A 17,917-nucleotide genomic window follows, 5' to 3' on the forward strand; every position below is an offset into this window, starting at 1 on the left:
TACTTGTACTAATCGCATTCTGACTTCCCCAACTAAATATTTATACAGACAAGACAAGCCCCTACGAATGTGGTTTTGACCCCATGGGATCTGCTCGCCTACCTTTCTCTATAAAATTCTTCCTAGTTGCCATCACATTCCTGCTTTTCGACCTAGAAATCGCACTCCTACTCCCACTTCCCTGAGCGTCACAAACCAACAAGTTGACAACAATACTTATCATAGCACTCCTACTAATCTCCCTCCTAGCTGCAAGCCTAGCGTACGAATGAACCGAAAAGGGGCTAGAATGAACCGAATATGATAATTAGTTTAAGCCAAAACAAATGATTTCGACTCATTAGATTATGATTTATCTCATAATTATCATATGTCCATAGTATATATTAATATCTTTCTGGCATTCATTCTTTCTCTAATAGGTATACTTGTTTATCGATCACACCTAATATCATCGCTACTATGCTTAGAGGGCATAATATTATCACTATTTGTAATAATATCTGTAACTATTCTCAACAACCACCTTACATTAGCCAGCATGATACCAATCGTACTACTAGTATTTGCTGCCTGCGAAGCAGCATTAGGACTATCTCTACTAGTTATAGTATCTAACACCTACGGGACTGATTACGTACAAAACCTAAACCTCTTACAATGCTAAAAATTATCATCCCCACTATCATACTGATCCCCCTTACATGAGTATCAAAGCCTAACATAATCTGAATTAACACGACAACATATGGTTTGCTAATCAGCTTAATCAGCTTATTCTACCTGAATCAACCAAATGATAATACATTGAACCCCTCCTTAATATTTTTCTCTGACTCCCTATCAGCACCGCTACTAGCACTTACAACATGACTTCTACCCCTTATACTTATAGCAAGCCAACACCATTTATCAAAAGAACCCTTAACTCGAAAAAAACTATATATTTCAATACTGATTCTTCTCCAGTTGTTCCTAATTATAACTTTCACCGCCTCTGAACTTATCTTCTTTTACATCCTATTTGAGGCAACACTAATCCCAACCCTGATCATTATTACCCGATGGGGGAATCAAACTGAACGACTAAACGCAGGGCTCTACTTCTTATTTTATACTTTAATAGGATCTCTCCCACTCCTAGTAGCTCTCCTTTACATCCACAATTTCATGGGCTCCCTAAATTTTCTCATAATTCAATACTGAATTCAACCTCTGCCAAACTCCTGATCTAATGTTTTCTTATGATTGGCATGCATGATAGCATTCATAGTAAAGATACCTCTATACGGCCTCCACTTGTGACTACCAAAAGCACACGTAGAGGCCCCTATTGCCGGCTCCATGGTACTTGCCGCCGTACTCCTGAAATTAGGAGGCTATGGCATGATACGAATTACAACCCTACTAAACCCCCTGACCAACTTCATAGCGTATCCTTTCATAATATTATCTCTATGAGGCATAATCATAACAAGCTCTATCTGTCTCCGTCAAACAGATCTAAAATCCCTAATTGCATACTCCTCAGTTAGTCATATGGCACTCGTTATTGTAGCGGTTCTTATTCAAACACCATGAAGTTATATAGGTGCAACAGCCCTAATAATTGCCCATGGTTTAACATCCTCGATGCTATTCTGCTTAGCCAACTCCAATTACGAACGAATCCATAGCCGTACTATGATTCTCGCACGAGGACTTCAAACCCTCCTTCCCCTGATAGCAGCCTGATGGTTATTAGCAAGCCTCACAAATCTGGCTCTTCCTCCAACAATTAATCTTATCGGAGAACTATTTGTAGTGATATCCTCATTCTCATGATCCAACATTACTATTATTCTAATAGGAATTAACATCACCATCACTGCCCTATACTCACTTTATATACTAATCACCACACAGCGTGGTAAATATTCCCACCATATCAAAAATATCAAACCGTCATTCACACGAGAAAATGCCCTAATAACCTTGCATCTACTGCCTCTACTCCTCCTATCCCTTAACCCTAAATTATTCTCGGTCCCATCTACTGTAAGCATAGTTTAACAAAAACATTAGATTGTGAATCTAATAATAAAAGCTCAAACCTTTTTGCTTACCGAAAAAGTACTGCAAGAACTGCTAACTCATGCTCCCATGTATAAGAACATGGCTTTTTCAACTTTTATAGGATAGAAGTAATCCATTGGTCTTAGGAACCAAAAATTGGTGCAACTCCAAATAAAAGTAATAAATATATTTACTTCATGCATAATCACAGCTCTAGTCATTCTTACTTTGCCCATCATTATAACCTCTACTAAACTCTACAAAAATAAGCTATACCCATACTATGTAAAAACCGCTACTTCTTACGCATTCATAATTAGCATAATTCCCACAATAATATTCATCTACTCAGGACAGGAAACAATTGTTTCAAACTGACATTGAATAACAATCCAGACCATAAAACTATCCATGAGTTTTAAATTAGACTACTTCTCAATAATCTTTGTGCCCGTAGCCCTTTTTGTCACGTGGTCTATTATAGAGTTTTCTATATGATATATACACTCCGATCCTTATATTAACCGATTTTTCAAGTATCTTCTCTTATTTCTTATTACTATAATAGTCTTAGTCACCGCAAACAACATATTCCAACTATTCATTGGCTGAGAAGGAGTTGGCATTATATCATTTTTACTTATTGGATGATGATACGGCCGAACCGATGCAAATACAGCTGCCCTACAAGCTATCCTCTATAACCGTATTGGAGATGTAGGCTTCATTATAACCATAGCATGGTTTCTATTGAACTTAAACACATGAGACCTTCAACAAATCTTTATTACAACAAACGATAATTTTAATTTGCCGCTACTTGGCTTACTATTAGCAGCTACCGGTAAATCTGCTCAATTCGGCTTACATCCCTGACTCCCCTCAGCCATAGAAGGCCCCACTCCTGTATCAGCCCTACTTCACTCAAGCACAATAGTTGTAGCAGGAGTATTTCTTCTTATCCGCTTTCATCCACTAATAGAGCATAATCAAACTATTCAAACCCTCACTTTATGCTTAGGGGCTATTACTACACTATTTACTGCAATCTGCGCTCTTACACAGAACGATATCAAAAAAATTGTAGCGTTCTCTACCTCAAGCCAACTAGGCCTAATAATAGTAACAATTGGCATTAACCAGCCTTACCTAGCCTTCTTACACATCTGCACTCACGCATTTTTTAAAGCTATGTTATTCATATGTTCAGGGTCAATTATCCACAGCCTAAACGATGAACAAGACATTCGAAAGATAGGTGGCCTATTTAAAGTCCTTCCCTTCACCACAACTTCCCTGATTGTCGGAAGCCTCGCATTAACAGGCATACCTTTCCTTACAGGATTCTACTCCAAAGACCTGATCATCGAGTCCGCTAACACGTCGAATACCAACGCCTGAGCCCTCTTAATTACACTCGTTGCCACATCCCTAACCGCTGCCTACAGCACCCGAATTATATTCTTCGCTCTACTAGGCCAGCCCCGCTTCTCCCCTATAATCCTTATCAACGAGAATAATCCTCTCCTAATTAACTCTATTAAACGACTCCTTATCGGAAGTGTATTTGCAGGATACATTATCTCCCACAGCATCACACCCACCACCATCCCAATCCCACAGATAACTATGCCTCATTATCTAAAATGATAGCCCTTGCAGTAACTATCTTGGGTTTCATCCTGGCACTAGAACTAAACCTTACCATACAAGGACTCAAATTTAACTATCCATCTAATTACTTTAAATTTTCCACCCTCCTTGGCTATTATCCAACCATTATGCACCGCCTCACACCTAAAACAAGTTTAACCATCAGCCAGAAATCAGCATCTATACTTCTGGACTCCATCTGACTAGAAAACATCCTACCCAAATCAATCTCGTATTTCCAAATAAAATCTTCTACCCTTATTTCAAATCAAAAGGGTCTCATCAAGCTCTATTTCCTATCGTTCATACTAACTATAATTCTCAGCCTACTAATCCTTAATTACCACGGGTAACTTCCATGATAACCAACACACCAGTTAACAGCGACCAACCTGTAACAATCACCAACCAGGTTCCATAACTATATAAAGCCGCAATACCCATAGCCTCTTCACTAAAAAACCCAGAGTCCCCCGTATCATAAATTACCCAATCCCCTATTCCATTAAACTTTAATACTACCTCCACCTCATCATCCTTCAAAATATAGCAAGCAGTCAACAACTCAGACAATAGACCAGTAATAAAAGCCGCTAGAACAGCCTTATTTGAAACTCACACCTCAGGGTATTGCTCAGTAGCCATAGCAGTTGTATAACCAAATACTACTAATATACCCCCCAAATAAATTAAAAACACTATCAGCCCTAAAAAAGAACCCCCAAATTCAGAACAATCGCACAACCAATCCCACCGCTAATAATTAGCACAAGCCCACCATAAATAGGAGATGGTTTAGTGGCAAAACCCACAAAACTCATCACAAAAACGATACTTAAAATAAATACAATGTATGTTATCATTATTCCTACATGGAATTTAACCATGACTAATGACATGAAAAATCATCGTTGTATTTCAACTATAAGAACATTAATGACCAACATTCGAAAAACCCACCCACTAGCCAAAATTGTCAACAATTCATTCATTGACCTCCCAGCGCCATCTAACATCTCTGCTTGATGGAATTTCGGGTCCTTATTAGGAGTATGCTTGATTCTACAGATTCTAACAGGTTTATTTCTAGCTATACACTACACATCGGACACGGCCACAGCTTTTTCATCGGTCACCCACATCTGTCGAGACGTTAACTACGGCTGAATTATCCGCTATATACATGCAAATGGCGCTTCCATATTCTTCATCTGCCTATTCATACATGTGGGACGAGGCCTATACTATGGATCCTATGTATTCATAGAAACATGAAACATTGGAATTGTACTACTATTCGCAACCATAGCCACAGCATTCATAGGCTATGTACTGCCGTGAGGACAAATATCATTTTGAGGGGCAACTGTAATCACTAACCTTCTCTCCGCCATCCCCTATATCGGAACCAACTTAGTAGAGTGAATCTGAGGTGGCTTCTCAGTAGACAAAGCAACCTTAACACGATTCTTTGCATTTCATTTTATCTTTCATTCATCATCGCAGCTCTAGCAATAGTACACCTCCTATTTCTACACGAAACCGGATCCAACAACCCCTCAGGAATCACATCAGACTCAGACAAAATTCCGTTTCACCCCTACTACACAATTAAAGATATCCTAGGAATCCTACTCCTGCTCCTAGTCTTAATATCACTAGTTTTATTTTCACCAGACCTATTAGGAGATCCAGACAACTACACCCCTGCAAACCCCCTAAACACCCCTCCACATATCAAACCTGAATGATACTTCCTATTCGCCTATGCCATCCTACGATCTATCCCTAATAAATTAGGAGGTGTACTCGCCCTAGTATTCTCCATCCTAATTTTAGCATTCATTCCATTCCTCCACACATCTAAGCAACGCAGTATAATATTCCGACCCCTCAGCCAATGCCTATTCTGACTTTTAGTCGCCGATCTTCTCACTTTAACTTGGATTGGAGGACAGCCAGTTGAACACCCTTTCATCATTATCGGACAGGTCGCCTCAATTCTATATTTCACCATCCTATTGATTCTAATGCCAACAATTAGCGTTATCGAAATAATCTTCTAAAATGAAGAGTCTTTGTAGTATAATCATTACCTTGGTCTTGTAAACCAAAAATGGAGAGTAGTCGCCCTCCCTAAGACTCAAGGAAGAAGCTCTTGCTCCACCATCAGCACCCAAAGCTGAAATTCTTCTTAAACTATTCCCTGACACCCCCTACATTCATATATTGGACCACCTCTACTGTGCTATGTCAGTATCTCCAAAAAATCCTTCTTTCCCTCCCCTATGTACGTCGTGCATTAATGGCTTGCCCCATGCATATAAGCATGTACATGATATTATATCTTTACATAGGACATGTCTAGTCCAATTCCACAACCCATTGATCCTCAACAGTAACTAGATGCATATCACTTAGTCCAATAAGGGCTTAATCACCATGCCTCGAGAAACCATCAATCCTTGCCTGTAATGTCACTCTTCTCGCTCCGGGCCCATGCTAATGTGGGGGTTACTATCATGAAACTATACCTGGCATCTGGTTCTTACCTCAGGGCCATGACTCTATTTATTCCAATCCTACTAATTCTCGCAAATGGGACATCTCGATGGACTAGTGACTAATCAGCCCATGATCACACATAACTGTGGTGTCATGCATTTGGTATCTTTTATTTTTAGGGGGGGAATCTGCTATCACTCATCTATGACCGCAACGGCACTAACTCTAACTTATCTTCTGCTCTCAGGGAATATGCCCGTCGCGGCCCTAATGCAGTCAAATAACTTGTAGCTGGACTTATTCATTATCATTTATCAACTCACGCATAAAATCAAGGTGCTATTCAGTCAATGGTTTCAGGACATATAATTCTAGGACACACGTGTGTACACGTACGTACACGTGTGTACACGTACGTACACGTGTGTACACGTACGTACACGTGTGTACACGTACGTACACGTGTGTACACGTACGTACACGTACGTACACGTACGTACACGTACGTACACGTGTGTACACGTACGTACACGTGTGTACACGTACGTACACGTGTGTACACGTACGTACACGTGTGTACACGTACGTACACGTGTGTACACGTACGTACACGTGTGTACACGTACGTACACGTGTGTACACGTACGTACACGCGCAAGACATTAAGTTAACTTATACAAACCCCCCTTACCCCCCATAAACTCATGTCATCTATTATACACTTATTTATGTCCTGCCAAACCCCAAAAACAGGACTAAGTGCATACAATACTCACAAGCTTTATTTAAATTGTATACAAATGTATTGCTACTCTAGTTAACTTAACACAACAGTCTTACACGCATTCGATCTCGTGGTCTATCTATAGATAGCATCCCCTTTTTTTTTCCTCTCATATTTACTATGTATTTTATTTATTATACACACTACAATTTCAGTATAAGTTAATGTAGCTTAATTAATAAAGCAAGGCACTGAAAATGCCAAGATGAGTCGCACGACTCCATAAACACAAAGGTTTGGTCCTAGCCTTCCTATTAGTTCTTAGTAGACTTACACATGCAAGTCTCCACGCCCAGTGAGAATGCCCTTAAAATCAGCAGTGATCTAAAGGAGCAGGTATCAAGCACACTCTTAAGTAGCTCATAACACCTTGCTAAGCCACACCCCCACGGATACAGCAGTGATAAAAATTAAGCCATAAACGAAAGTTTGACTAAGCCATACTAAAAAGGGTTGGTAAATTTCGTGCCAGCCACCGCGGTCATACGATTAACCCAAACTAATAGGCCCACGGCGTAAAGCGTGTTTAAGATACCTTTGCACTAAAGTTAAAACTTAACTAAGCCGTAAAAAGCTACAGTTACCATAAAATAGACCACGAAAGTGACTTTATAATAATCTGACTACACGATAGCTAAGACCCAAACTGGGATTAGATACCCCACTATGCTTAGCCCTAAACATAGATAATTTTACAACAAAATAATTCGCCAGAGGACTACTAGCAATAGCTTAAAACTCAAAGGACTTGGCGGTGCTTTATATCCCTCTAGAGGAGCCTGTTCTATAATCGATAAACCCCGATAAACCTCACCACCCTTTGCTAATTCAGTCTATATACCGCCATCTTCAGCAAACCCTCAAAAGGTAGAATAGTAAGCACAATCATTTTACATAAAAAAGTTAGGTCAAGGTGTAACTTATGGGGTGGGAAGAAATGGGCTACATTTTCTACCCAAGAACATTCCACGAACGTTTTTATGAAATTAAAAACTGAAGGAGGATTTAGTAGTAAATTAAGAATAGAGAGCTTAATTGAATAGGGCCATGAAGCACGCACACACCGCCCGTCACCCTCCTCAAGTAATAAGACACAACCATAACCATATTAACTTAACTAAGACACAAGAGGAGACAAGTCGTAACAAGGTAAGCATACCGGAAGGTGTGCTTGGATTAATCAAAGTGTAGCTTAACTAAAGCGTCTGGCCTACACCCAGAAGATTTCATTACTTATGACCACTTTGAACAAAAGCTAGCCCAACTAACCCCAAACTTAAGTATCACAGACATATAAAGTAAAACATTTAGTTAAATAATAAAAGTATAGGAGATAGAAATTTTAATTGGAGCGATAGAGATAGTACCGTAAGGGAATGATGAAAGACATCTTAACAGTATTAAACAGCAAAGATTACCCCTTTTACCTTTTGCATAATGAACTAGCCAGAAACGACTTAACAAAGAGAACTTAAGCTAAGCTCCCCGAAACCAGACGAGCTACCCATAAACAATCTAAAAGGATCAACTCATCTATGTAGCAAAATAGTGAGAAGATTTGTGGGTAGAGGTGAAAAGCCTAACGAGCCTGGTGATAGCTGGTTGCCCACAAACAGAATTTTAGTTCAACTTTAAATTTACCTAAAAAAAACAAAATTTTAATGTAAATTTAAAATATAGTCTAAGAAGGTACAGCTTCTTAGAATCAGGATACAACCTTTATTAGAGAGTATATACTAACATCACCATAGTTGGCTTAAAAGCAGCCACCAATTGAGAAAGCGTTCCAGCTCAACAAACAATATAACTTAATCCCAATCATATTACATCAACTCCTAATTATACCTCCTGGGCCATTCTATTTAAATATAGAAGCAACAATGCTAGTATGAGTAACAAGAACTATTTTCTCCCCGCATAAGCTTATATCAGAAACGGATAGACCACTGATAGTTAACAATCTGATAATATCAACCCAAAAATGAAATACTTATCTACCCTATTGTTAACCCAACACAGGCATGCATTTAAGGAAAGATTAAAAGGAGTAAAAGGAACTCGGCAAACACAAACCCCGCCTGTTTACCAAAAACATCACCTCCAGCATTTCTAGTTATTGGAGGCACTGCCTGCCCAGTGACACTTGTTTAACGGCCGCGGTATCCTGACCGTGCAAAGGTAGCATAATCATTTGTTCTCTAAATAAGGACTTGTATGAATGGCCACACGAGGGTTTAACTGTCTCTTATTCCCAATCAGTGAAATTGACCTTCCCGTGAAGAGGCGGGAATGCCACAATAAGACGAGAAGACCCTATGGAGCTTTAATTAACTAACCCAAACTTATGGATACTAAATACCTACAAGGCATAACATTACACCATTATTGTGGGTTAGCAATTTAGGTTGGGGTGACCTCGGAATATAAAAAAACTCCCGAGTGATTAAAATTTAGACCCACAAGTCAAAATATAACATCACTTATTGATCCAATAATTTTTGATCAACGGAACAAGTTACCCTAGGGATAACAGCGCAATCCTATTCAAGAGTCCATATCGACAATAGGGTTTACGACCTCGATGTTGGATCAGGACATCCTAATGGTGCAGCAGCTATTAAGGGTTCGTTTGTTCAACGATTAAAGTCCTACGTGATCTGAGTTCAGACCGGAGTAATCCAGGTCGGTTTCTATCTATATATAACCTCCCCAGTACGAAAGGACAAGGGATGTAAGGCCTACCTCACAAAGGCGCCTTAAAACTAATAGATGAAGTCAACTCAATCTAACCAGTTTATCTCCTCATAAGCCCGAGAAAAGGGGCTTTGTTAGGGTGGCAGAGCCCGGTAACTGCGTAAAACTTAAACCTTTATTATCAGAGGTTCAATTCCTCTCCCTAACAAAATGTTCTTTATCAACATTATCTCTCTTATCATCCCAATCCTTCTTGCCGTAGCCTTCCTCACCCTCGTTGAACGAAAAGTCTTAGGCTACATACAACTTCGAAAAGGGCCTAATATCGTAGGCCCCTACGGCCTCCTTCAACCAATCGCAGATGCAGTAAAACTCTTCACAAAAGAACCTCTACGACCACTTACATCCTCCATATCAATATTCATTCTAGCCCCCATTCTAGCTCTATCACTAGCCCTAACTATATGAATCCCTCTCCCAATGCCCTACCCACTCATTAATATAAACTTAGGAGTCCTATTCATACTAGCAATATCAAGTCTCGCCGTATACTCCATCCTTTGGTCAGGATGAGCCTCAAACTCCAAATACGCTCTAATCGGAGCCCTCCGAGCAGTAGCTCAAACAATCTCATATGAAGTAACACTAGCAATCATTCTCCTATCAGTCCTCCTAATAAACGGGTCATTTACACTATCCACACTAATTATCACCCAAGAACATATATGACTAATCTTTCCGGCCTGGCCCCTAGCCATGATATGATTCATTTCTACTCTAGCAGAAACTAACCGAGCCCCCTTCGACTTAACTGAAGGAGAATCCGAACTAGTTTCTGGATTTAACGTAGAGTATGCAGCGGGTCCTTTTGCCCTATTCTTTCTAGCAGAGTACGCAAATATCATTATAATAAATATCCTCACAACAATTCTATTCTTCGGTGCATTCCACAACCCATTTATACCAGAACTCTACTCTATTAACTTCACTATAAAAACCCTCTTACTAACTATCTGCTTCCTATGAATTCGAGCATCATACCCTCGATTCCGCTATGATCAATTAATACACTTATTGTGAAAAAATTTTCTACCCCTAACTTTAGCCCTATGCATATGACATGTTGCCTTACCCATTATTACCGCGAGTATCCCACCCCAAACATAAGAAATATGTCTGATAAAAGAGTTACTTTGATAGAGTAAATAATAGAGGTTTAAATCCTCTTATTTCTAGAATAATAGGCTTCGAACCTAATCTTAAGAATTCAAAGATCTTCGTGCTACCAAACTTACACTATATTCTACAGTAAGGTCAGCTAAATTAAGCTATCGGGCCCATACCCCGAAAATGTTGGTTTATACCCTTCCCGTACTAATAAAACCCCCTATTCTCACTATTATTATAGCAACTATCATGGCAGGGACCATAATCGTCATACTAAGCTCGCACTGATTACTGATCTGAATTGGATTCGAAATAAACATGCTAGCCATCATCCCTATCCTCATAAAAAAGTATAATCCACGAGCCATAGAAGCCTCTACAAAATATTTTCTTACACAAGCTACTGCCTCAATATTACTAATAATAGGAGTCACCATTAACCTTCTTTACTCCGGCCAATGAGTAATCTCAAAAATCTCAAACCCCATCGCATCCATCATAATAACCACCGCCCTAACAATAAAACTAGGCCTATCTCCATTCCACTTCTGAGTTCCCGAAGTAGCACAAGGAGTAACACTTATATCAGGAATAATCCTACTAACATGACAAAAAATCGCACCTATATCCATCCTATATCAAATCTCCCCATCAATTAACACCAACCTTCTTATACTAATAGCCCTCGCATCCGTTCTAGTAGGAGGCTGAGGCGGACTAAATCAAACTCAACTACGAAAAATCATAGCATACTCCTCCATTGCCCACATAGGCTGAATAGCCGCTATCATTATTTACAACCCTACAATAATAATCCTAAACTTAACTTTATATATTCTAATAACACTATCTACCTTCATACTATTCATATTAAACTCATCCACCACAACCTTATCCTTATCCCACATATGAAATAAATTTCCCCTAATCACCTCCATAATCTTAATCTTAATATTATCCCTAGGAGGACTACCCCCATTATCTGGCTTCATCCCTAAATGAATAATTATTCAAGAATTAACAAAAAATAACATAATTATTATTCCAACACTAATAGCCATCACCGCTCTACTTAACTTATATTTCTACCTGCGACTCACATATAGCACCGCACTTACCATATTCCCGTCCACAAATAACATAAAAATAAAATGACAATTCGAGTACACAAAAAAGGCAACCCTACTACCCCCCTTAATCATTATCTCAACTATACTACTCCCGCTAACACCTATATTATCAGTCTTGGACTAGGAGTTTAGGTTAGACCAGACCAAGAGCCTTCAAAGCTCTAAGCAAGTGCTATACACTTAACCCCTGACCAAATCACCTCTAAGGGCTGCAAGAATCTATCTTACATCAATTGAATGCAAATCAAACACTTTAATTAAGCTAAGCCCTCCCTAGATTGGTGAGCTTCTACCTCACGAAATTTTAGTTAACAGCTAAATACCCTAGTAACTGGCTTCAATCTACCTTCTCCCGCCGCGTAGAAAAAAAAGGCGGGAGAAGCCCCGGCGGCGTCTAGGCTGCTTCTTTGAATTTGCAATTCAATATGAAAATTCACCACAGAGCTTGGCAAAAAGAGGACTTAAACCTCTATTTTTAGATTTACAGTCTAATGCTTTTATCAGCCATTTTACCTATGTTCATTAACCGATGACTGTTCTCTACTAATCACAAAGATATTGGTACTTTATACTTACTATTTGGAGCATGAGCCGGCATAGTAGGCACTGCCTTGAGCCTCCTCATCCGAGCCGAACTAGGTCAGCCCGGTACTTTACTAGGCGACGATCAAATTTATAACGTCGTCGTAACCGCCCATGCTTTCGTAATAATCTTCTTCATAGTCATGCCCATTATAATTGGGGGCTTTGGAAACTGACTAGTGCCATTAATAATTGGTGCTCCGGACATGGCATTCCCCCGAATAAATAACATGAGCTTCTGACTTCTTCCTCCATCTTTTCTTCTACTATTAGCATCTTCTATGGTAGAAGCAGGTGCAGGAACGGGGTGGACCGTTTACCCCCCACTGGCTGGCAATCTGGCCCATGCAGGAGCATCCGTTGATCTTACAATTTTCTCCTTACATTTAGCCGGAGTCTCTTCTATTTTAGGGGCAATTAATTTCATTACTACTATTATCAACATAAAACCCCCTGCAATATCCCAGTATCAAACCCCCCTATTTGTATGATCAGTACTAATTACAGCAGTTCTACTCCTACTATCCCTGCCTGTACTGGCTGCTGGAATTACAATACTTTTAACAGACCGTAATCTTAATACGACATTTTTCGATCCCGCTGGAGGAGGAGACCCTATCCTATATCAACACTTATTCTGATTCTTCGGACATCCTGAAGTTTACATTCTTATCCTGCCAGGGTTCGGAATAATTTCTCACATTGTCACTTACTACTCAGGGAAAAAAGAGCCTTTCGGCTATATAGGAATAGTATGGGCAATAATATCTATTGGGTTTTTAGGCTTTATCGTATGAGCTCACCATATGTTTACTGTAGGAATAGACGTAGACACACGAGCATACTTCACATCCGCCACTATAATTATCGCTATTCCAACAGGAGTAAAAGTATTTAGTTGACTGGCAACACTTCACGGAGGCAATATTAAATGATCTCCAGCTATGCTATGAGCTTTAGGGTTTATTTTCTTATTCACAGTAGGCGGGCTAACAGGCATTGTCCTAGCTAATTCGTCCTTAGACATCGTTCTTCATGATACGTATTATGTTGTAGCTCATTTTCACTATGTGCTCTCAATGGGAGCAGTTTTTGCCATTATGGGAGGATTTGCCCACTGATTCCCCTTATTCTCAGGTTATACTCTTAACGATACTTGAGCAAAGATTCACTTTACAATTATATTTGTGGGAGTAAATATAACTTTCTTCCCTCAGCATTTCCTAGGTTTATCCGGAATACCTCGTCGGTACTCTGACTATCCAGATGCATATACCACCTGAAATACCGTCTCCTCTATAGGATCGTTTATCTCGCTTACAGCGGTGATGCTTATAATTTTTATAATCTGAGAGGCCTTTGATCCAAACGAGAAGTTGCTATAGTAGAACTTACTACAACTAATATTGAATGACTACATGGATGTCCCCCTCCATATCACACGTTCGAAGAACCTACATATGTAATCCAAAAATAAGAAAGGAAGGAATCGAACCCCCTAAAATTGGTTTCAAGCCAATGTCATAACCACTATGTCTTTCTCAATCAGGAGGTATTAGTAAAATATTACATAACTTTGTCAAGGTTAAATTATAGGTGAAACCCCTATATACCTCTATGGCGTACCCATTTCAACTCGGATTACAGGACGCAACCTCCCCTATTATAGAGGAGCTACTTCATTTTCATGACCATACACTAATAATTGTATTCTTAATCAGTTCTTTAGTTCTCTACATCATTTCCCTAATATTGACTACAAAATTAACTCATACAAGCACAATAGACGCACAGGAAGTAGAAACAGTATGAACTATCCTACCCGCCATTATCCTAATCCTAATCGCTCTACCTTCCCTCCGAATCCTTTATATAATAGACGAAATCAATAACCCCTCTTTAACCGTGAAAACAATAGGCCACCAATGATACTGAAGCTATGAATATACTGATTATGAAGACTTAAACTTTGACTCCTACATAATCCCAACACAAGAATTAAAGCCAGGAGAACTCCGACTATTAGAAGTAGACAACCGAGTTGTCCTCCCAATAGAAATAACCATCCGAATACTTATTTCTTCAGAAGACGTTTTGCATTCATGAGCTGTTCCATCACTAGGTCTAAAAACTGACGCTATTCCAGGACGACTAAACCAAACCACCCTTATAGCCATACGACCGGGACTGTATTATGGCCAGTGCTCTGAAATCTGCGGATCTAACCATAGCTTTATACCCATTGTTCTTGAAATAGTCCCCCTATCTTATTTTGAAACCTGATCTGCCTTAATAGTATAACCTAGACTAGACTTACTCATTAAGAAGCTATAAAGCATTAACCTTTTAAGTTAAAGACTGGGAGTTTTAACCTCCCCTTAATGAAATGCCACAGCTAGACACATCCACCTGATTTATTATAATCTTTTCAATATTTCTCACCCTCTTCATTCTATTCCAACTAAAAATTTCAAATCACCACTACCCGGAAAACCCAATAACCAAGTCTACTAAAATCACTAGTCAACATAATCCTTGAGAAAACAAATGAACGAAAATTTATTCGCCTCTTTCGCTGCCCCCTCAATAATAGGTCTCCCTATTGTAGTACTGATCGTCATATTCCCTTCCATTTTATTCCCAGCACCCAATCGCCTAATCAATAATCGGTTAATCTCCATTCAGCAATGATTAATTCAATTAACATCAAAACAAATACTAGCAATTCATAATCAAAAGGGACGAACCTGAGCTCTCATACTTATATCACTAATTCTATTCATTGGTTCAACTAACCTACTTGGACTACTACCCCACTCATTTACGCCCACGACACAACTCTCTATAAACCTCGGAATAGCAATCCCCCTATGAGCAGGGACAGTAATTACCGGTTTCCGCTATAAGACCAAAGCATCCTTGGCACACTTTCTACCCCAAGGCACCCCTCTTCCCCTAATTCCAATACTAGTAATCATCGAAACTATTAGTCTATTCATTCAACCCATAGCTCTAGCCGTTCGATTAACCGCCAATATTACTGCAGGACACCTCCTAATCCATTTGATTGGAGGGGCTACCTTAGCTCTTATTAATATTAGCGCGACCACAGCTTTCATCACTTTTATTATTTTAATTCTATTTACGATTCTAGAGTTTGCTGTTGCCTTAATTCAAGCCTATGTCTTTACCTTACTAGTAAGTCTATACTTACATGACAACACCTAATGACCCACCAAACTCACGCTTACCATATAGTTAACCCAAGCCCATGACCGCTAACAGGAGCCCTTTCTGCCCTTCTTATAACATCGGGTCTTATCATATGATTTCACTATAACTCAATATCCCTACTTACATTAGGATTCACAACCAACCTGCTAACCATATACCAGTGATGACGAGATGTGATCCGAGAAGGCACATTCCAAGGACATCACACCCCTATTGTACAAAAAGGACTACGGTACGGAATAGTTCTTTTTATTGTATCAGAAGTATTTTTCTTTGCAGGCTTCTTTTGAGCCTTTTACCATTCCAGCCTAGCCCCTACTCCTGAACTTGGAGGTTGCTGACCTCCCACCGGCATTATTCCTCTTAACCCACTAGAAGTTCCTCTACTCAACACCTCAGTCCTCCTAGCCTCCGGAGTATCTATTACTTGAGCCCATCATAGTTTAATAGAAGGCAATCGTAAACACATACTTCAAGGCCTATTTATTACAATCTCCTTAGGCGTATATTTTACACTATTACAGGCCTCCGAATACTACGAGACATCTTTTACAATCTCCGACGGAGTGTACGGATCTACCTTTTTTATAGCTACTGGGTTTCACGGACTACATGTAATTATTGGCTCCACATTCCTTATCGTGTGCTTTCTCCGACAACTATACTACCACTTCACATCAAACCACCACTTCGGATTTGAAGCCGCTGCATGATATTGACACTTTGTTGATGTAGTCTGACTATTCTTATATGTATCTATTTATTGATGAGGATCCTATTTCTTTAGTATAACTAGTACAATTGACTTCCAATCAGTTAGCTCCAGATCAACCTGGAAAGAAGTAATAAACGTAATACTAACCTTGATAACTAATGTAACCCTAGCGTCCTTACTTGTACTAATCGCATTCTGACTTCCCCAACTAAATATTTATACAGACAAGACAAGCCCCTACGAATGTGGTTTTGACCCCATGGGATCTGCTCGCCTACCTTTCTCTATAAAATTCTTCCTAGTTGCCATCACATTCCTGCTTTTCGACCTAGAAATCGCACTCCTACTCCCACTTCCCTGAGCGTCACAAACCAACAAGTTGACAACAATACTTATCATAGCACTCCTACTAATCTCCCTCCTAGCTGCAAGCCTAGCGTACGAATGAACCGAAAAGGGGCTAGAATGAACCGAATATGATAATTAGTTTAAGCCAAAACAAATGATTTCGACTCATTAGATTATGATTTATCTCATAATTATCATATGTCCATAGTATATATTAATATCTTTCTGGCATTCATTCTTTCTCTAATAGGTATACTTGTTTATCGATCACACCTAATATCATCGCTACTATGCTTAGAGGGCATAATATTATCACTATTTGTAATAATATCTGTAACTATTCTCAACAACCACCTTACATTAGCCAGCATGATACCAATCGTACTACTAGTATTTGCTGCCTGCGAAGCAGCATTAGGACTATCTCTACTAGTTATAGTATCTAACACCTACGGGACTGATTACGTACAAAACCTAAACCTCTTACAATGCTAAAAATTATCATCCCCACTATCATACTGATCCCCCTTACATGAGTATCAAAGCCTAACATAATCTGAATTAACACGACAACATATGGTTTGCTAATCAGCTTAATCAGCTTATTCTACCTGAATCAACCAAATGATAATACATTGAACCCCTCCTTAATATTTTTCTCTGACTCCCTATCAGCACCGCTACTAGCACTTACAACATGACTTCTACCCCTTATACTTATAGCAAGCCAACACCATTTATCAAAAGAACCCTTAACTCGAAAAAAACTATATATTTCAATACTGATTCTTCTCCAGTTGTTCCTAATTATAACTTTCACCGCCTCTGAACTTATCTTCTTTTACATCCTATTTGAGGCAACACTAATCCCAACCCTGATCATTATTACCCGATGGGGGAATCAAACTGAACGACTAAACGCAGGGCTCTACTTCTTATTTTATACTTTAATAGGATCTCTCCCACTCCTAGTAGCTCTCCTTTACATCCACAATTTCATGGGCTCCCTAAATTTTCTCATAATTCAATACTGAATTCAACCTCTGCCAA

General features: G+C 39.3%; 1 pseudogene; it reads left to right on the forward strand.

The window, feature by feature from the left end:
* The first annotated feature begins 7,226 nt into the window (after positions 1–7,226).
* On the forward strand, positions 7,227–8,179 carry LOC144309889 (18S ribosomal RNA; annotated as a pseudogene).
* The last annotated feature ends 9,738 nt before the right edge of the window (positions 8,180–17,917 follow it).

The sequence above is a fragment of the Canis aureus genome, unplaced genomic scaffold (genome assembly GCF_053574225.1).
Source record: "Canis aureus isolate CA01 unplaced genomic scaffold, VMU_Caureus_v.1.0 ptg000236l_RagTag, whole genome shotgun sequence".
In the NCBI taxonomy this organism is placed as follows: domain Eukaryota; kingdom Metazoa; phylum Chordata; class Mammalia; order Carnivora; family Canidae; genus Canis; species Canis aureus.